The sequence below is a fragment of the Poecilia latipinna genome, unplaced genomic scaffold (assembly GCF_001443285.1).
Source record: "Poecilia latipinna isolate Pla-1442-1.1 unplaced genomic scaffold, P_latipinna-1.0 Scaffold2002, whole genome shotgun sequence".
Lineage (NCBI taxonomy): Eukaryota > Metazoa > Chordata > Actinopteri > Cyprinodontiformes > Poeciliidae > Poecilia > Poecilia latipinna.
Genome location: NW_015114618.1, coordinates 98,979 through 104,989, shown reverse-complemented (window position 1 = coordinate 104,989; position 6,011 = coordinate 98,979).

The following is a 6,011-nucleotide window of genomic DNA, read 5'->3' as shown; positions in this document are numbered from 1 at the left end:
CTATGTTTGGTTTGTGTCTTGTTTAGCCTCCATCTACATTCTATTTAAGCAACTTTAATACCTTCATTCAAAGATGGTTCATCCATGTTACCTCTCTCTCCCTCTGTTCCATTCCTTTTGCACCGCCCCCCCAACCTGCATTTTCTCCTGATGAGCTGAAACGATGCTCAGCTCATCAGACTGCCTGTCTGTCCTCCCTGCTTTCTTTAACACTTGTAGAAATGACCTGACACATCCAATCCCAGGTTATTACACAGATGTGCCAACTCTCTCTCTCTCTCTCTCTCCTTCTCTCTCTCCCTCTCTCTCTCCCTCTCTCTGTTTGTGTGTGTGTGTGTACACACACACACGCACACACACGTACACACACACACACACACGCAGACATCGAAGGACTCACCCTATTACAGGGGCCAAAATGAAAATGAATAATGCATTCTGCCTTGGCACTTGTAACAAGTATATGATGCATCCCCTGTTTCCACACAATTGGGCGTGTATACATGCAAAGTGGGAAAAAGAGAAACTCAACCCTGTCCTCACAAGTAAACAGAGGTGAAGTCAAAACATGGACTGGATTACTGATGCTAATCTCACCATCCACTACAACGCCACACGCATGAAGCCGATATAATTCCTGTAGAGTCGTCCCCCTCCACCCTCTGTGACCCCCATCAACTCAAAACTTTGTCTCAACGTGAACGAACATGCCACACAAGGCCATGATTGTTTTCAGGGCACAGTTTTGACTGATGTACCATACCCCCACACTCTCTCTTCATCTCCCTCCTCCTCCATCCAAGGTCACGGGCCTCTCTTCTGCCGTTGGCATTCCCCTCGTATCCCTCATAATCCTGCCGGTTTAAGCCTGCAGGTACAAATGCGTTCTATTCATCCTGCACCAAGCGGTCCGCTGATACCCGGCGGATTGTGAGTTTGTGTACACATCTGCATGCTTATGTGCCGCTGAGTGATGTGTAATCATATACACCTCTGTGCACACAGGCGTCTGCGCCGGGCTTTGTGTTAAACACCCATCGGTGCTTAGTATTCATTCCGCCACGCGTCCTTGCATCCCCACGCTTATTTTTCCCCGCTCCGTTCTCCTCTTTCAGATGAGAATAGCGGCGTCTGATGGGAGAGGAACTGAGGAGGTTTTGAAAAGCGTAGGGGTGTGAGTGTTGGTCGGAGGCGGGGGGGTGGCAGATGGAGAGGTGAGCAACAAAATACAGGTAGATAAGGTTTAGACAGCCTGACTGCTGTAAGGGTCCGTAGTCTTCAGGAGACAACTGGAGAAGATAGAACTGCTTGTGAAGCTTGAAAAGGACGGGTTTTCTGACAAACACAAAGATCTGTTTTAATCACTGATATGTTGGAAAGAAAAGAAGGAAGAAAGCAAGACTCTTCATACAATCCTCATTACATATTACAAGAATCAAGACTCAACAAACTCTTTCTGTCCCTTTAGAGAGCAAAGCTGCAACAACAGTCACATCATTCATCCTACATAAGAAACAATCAAATAAATAATATACATATATACATTTAAAAAGAATTCATAAAACAATCATCCCAGAATCATTTACTGTCTTCCTACACGTCCTGCTGAGTTGCAGCCAGCCTAATTCCAAGCTATCAATATCCATAATCAATGCAAATTTCAATGAAATGAATTCATCAACAGCCCCTCCTGTATTCCAGCTCATCTCATTGTCTTGGGTCATTTAATAAGGTTGATAGACAGGGGACAGATTAATTTTTATATGGGCTGTATTTGCAAAGTGGAACCTTGTACCATCTTCCTAATTTCAAAAGAATGTACTATCCAACATCATGCCATCTACGTGCCTAACGGAGAAAAAAACTGCTTGAGGTGACCTGAGGGCTGGTATGCCAATGATTTTACCTTGTGTCTTAACCAGAGAGTTCATCTAAGATTTGGATTTGGATTACAAACACTATCTCATGTTTTTTTTATGAATACAAATCGGCAAAGTGTTGTATGCATTTTGCTTTTAGGCCCTCAACTCCAACATCCTCAGGTGTGAATGGGGAGCAGGTGTGTTAAATTTAGTTTTATTGATCTCTCTCTCTCTGGTCACTGGAGGTTCAACATGGCTCCCATGGCCAAGAACTCCCAGAACCTGAGCTGCAGCACATTAGCCCAAACTGAGCAGAGATGGGGGGTGTTAGAGAATGAGAAAAGGTAAAAAAATAAAGTGAGATTAAACATAAAATTCTTTGGCTGATGATCTGCTTGGTGAACCATCCTTGTCATTGAGTTCAAATGTAAAATAGTAATAATAATAATAATAATAATAATAACAATGTAATTATTAGATGTTAAATGTTTTCCTTATGAACAGAGCAAGCAATTAAGGTAATACATGATAAGTTTAAGAGGATCCTCCTCACTCAGTTCAAAATAGATCAAGCAGATGGCTTAGAGCCAGTTTCTAAATGTGACTGATGTGTGTCGAACTTCTGGAAAAATACTTATTCTGTCTATAAAACCTATCAAAAACACTTGTAGTAATTTATTTGTTTATGGGTATTCTCATAGGTAAAATCTTTGATTTCTACACATATATATGAGTTGGAAAACAGGACAAATACAAAACCCAAATTTATGCATATTTATTGACTTACATTCACGAATTTAGATGTCTACAAATGTATTTTTAATTGACAGTAGTCTTACATCATACATAGCTCATTGTGTTTCCATAGCAACTAAAACAAACAAGAACCTGACACATGGTTGTTTGACATCATCATGTCATCGATGTTCTCATCGATGATGTCATAAAAGTTCAAAAGATTATTATCATCATTTGGAATACAAGAATCTTCAGTTTGCTTTTCAACTTTGTTGGGGGTAGAACACTTTGAGAGACGATTTCAAAGAGTGATTTTAGAAAGTATTTCCAGTGCAGTAAAAATGATTCTTACAATCAGTTGGGGCCTTGGCTATCTCGTGACAAAGGGAGTTGAAAAACTCCTAGGATATAGGACTAAGGATGAGGAAATTCCAGAAGAGAGCCCTTCTGACGAAAGTTTTAAGTACTTTTGTTTTGAGGATGACGGCAAAGAAAACTTAAAACACAGAGATGATTTGGTACAAGACGAAGGACTTTCAGTGGAAAGCAAAGAAGACAATAGATGGAAATACTTTTGTTTTGAGGAGATTATGCCGGAAGACCTGGAAGCTTCCTCTGAAGTTGAGGAAGTAACCATCGAGGAGGATTTGACGTCTGAGGACACTGTTGATTTGGAAAGTGTTACTGAAATTAAAACAGAGCTGCACTTGGAAGCTTACACTGGGGATACTGAAGTAAACACTGAAAACACTTTTGAAGACTTTAATGCTTTTGAAAGTGTTGATGTTCCCCATGAACATGTGGACCTGGCTGTTCAAGCAAGGTGTGACAGTGAGGAAAGTCTGATGAATTTTGAAATAATCTTTATTGATTCTTCAATGGAGGAAGAATCTTCAGTTGATGAAAACTCTAAAGATGGAATTCAAAATTCCACAGACTGTTTTGAGACCATGGACGCTACAAACGATATTTCCTCTAAGGAAGGAAATGCTGGGACTGTTGAGTCACATTTTGATGAAATCTCAGAGTATTCTTCATCAGAAGAATGGTTTTCTGATGAAGAAGGCTCAGACAATGACATTCAAAATAACCCTGAACATATTTACAGCATGGATGCTGAAGAACTGGATGCGTCCTCTAAGGATGAGGAAGGTCGTTCGGGAAGCTCAAATGCTGGAAATATGTGGGAACATTTTGGAGAAGTGTATGAGTTTTCTTCGTCAGAGGAATCTTCTTCAGAAGAAGAAAACTCTGAAGATGGAAATCAAAATGACACAGCTGATTTCATCCACATGGATGTCAATCTTGACCCAGCTATGTACATCTGCAAATTTTCCAACTCATTTTTCAATTGTTGGATGAATGCCACCACGCAAAACGTCATGAACTTGACCATTGTCAGAAGGATTGTGGCTCAGTTTCCTGAGGAGATTGCTGATCTTTTTGCAGAGACACCATTGTTTGCAAGGTTTTTCTTTGAAGCAATGCACCATCCAGTCTTTGCAGTTCAGAATGAACTCCTTGACACTCTGCAGATCAGGGATGTAAAACATCCGAACAAGCCAGGAGTCCTGATGATTTACATGTCACACTATCTGGCCCAGTATGGCATCACCACAGACTGTAAGCTGTACACAACTGACTGTAGTGAACGATGTCAGAAGTGTTCACAAATTATTCATAGCCTTGGTCCTGTCATTGCTCTTCCAAAGGAACAACAAGGTGACACTACATGTAGTCTTCTAGGGAGATATTGGAGTAGGATTTCAGAAAATTGTGGCACCTGCAAGTCCAACATAAAGAGTGATTGGTTTTAAAATGGTACTGATGTGATGACCCTGATACTGCCATGGCCAGACAGTCCAGACGATATCAGACATCCTGTGGTACCTGACCCAGCCCTTGAAGTTCCTGTAAAAACTGGAAGTCAGGTATACCATCTGTCCTCAGTTATTTGCTGGAAGCAGGCAACAACTTCTGACACCAGCAGCCTTTACACATATCTGATGTGTGGAGAGCTGGTGTTTAAGGCAGAGGATGAGCAGGTATCACTGGCTAATATCGACTGTGGAGCTGACATTTGCAGCAATGGGTACATCTTCATCTAAGAAAAGGCCACAGAAGGACAGGATAAATACAGTGTTGGGGTCAAAGTGACAACTGATCAACAACAAAGATAGTGGGAGGAACATGGCCTGCACAGAGTCATTGTCAAGGAGTTGTGACCAGTCCGGACGCTTGCAACGGCGCAGACTGGACCACCGAAGAGCCAGAGGTGGGCGGCCGATTGGCCGCATGGAACCATGAAGACGCAAAGATGGAGGCCGGGTGCACTGGCAGGAGGGCATGGAGTGACCGGCAGATGGATCATCAGCACCAGCAGATGGACAGGTAAGTGCTCAGGCACTGAGCAGCTCATATATATATATATATATATATGTGTGTGTGTGTGTGTGTGTCACAATGTCAGATATATCTGGGTTTGTTTCTGTATTCTCTTCCTATGTTGAGGGTTTATGCTGGGTTTCCACGTTTATTCTGGTCCTTAGTTTCGTTTACCCTCTTGTGTCTCCCGTTGATTAGTAACCTGTTTCACCTGTTCCCCTTGTTATTTAAGTACGCATACGCCTTTGTGTGGCGCGGGATCATTGTCTAATCATTCTTGTGTTCACGTGAGTTGGAGAGAAGTAGCTCCGAGTTTAGTTAAGTTTTTAAAAAAGTGAACTCCATTTCCGGAAGGTATTTTTGAGTGCAGACCAAGCTGAACCTCCGAGTCCGACCACCGATGTCTGAGTGTAAGATGAGAAATAAACATAACACATCACGCCGCCATCTGCCTGAGCCTTTGTCCCAAGCGTCCTCACCCTGCACCATGACAGTACGATCCCGCTACTACGCAAGGACTAATCACGGCTTAGATGCCGTTACTCCGCGCTCAAGTTCTCCTCCACGGTTGGAGGAGAGCGAGTTGTGGAGTTTTTTCTACGGGGACCGAGAGGACTATGTTCCGTGGGGTGTCTCCTGGTCGCCGGGAAGAGGACGGACTCAACCTGTTGGCCAACCTGAGCCGACGACTCATGCTGCAAGGCCTCTCCCCCAAGGGGCCTCTGCTGCCCTGAGTTTCCCTGCCCGTGCCACCAGGTTGAGGGTTCCAGAGCATGACCTACCTGTGCCGCTCACCACTTCGTCACTGGCTCCAGTCTCACCGAGCGGGTCGGGGCTGAATTTCTGTGTTCCAGTCTGTTCCGGAGGGGATTGAGAATCCTGCTCCAGAGCTTCCTGCAGTTCCGGTGTTCCAGCTATTACTACAATTACTACAGAATTACTCAATTACTTAATTACTACAGAAAAGTAATTTATGTTTATATGTTTAACATAGCAGGTTAATTAAATAAAATTTACCGTAAACTT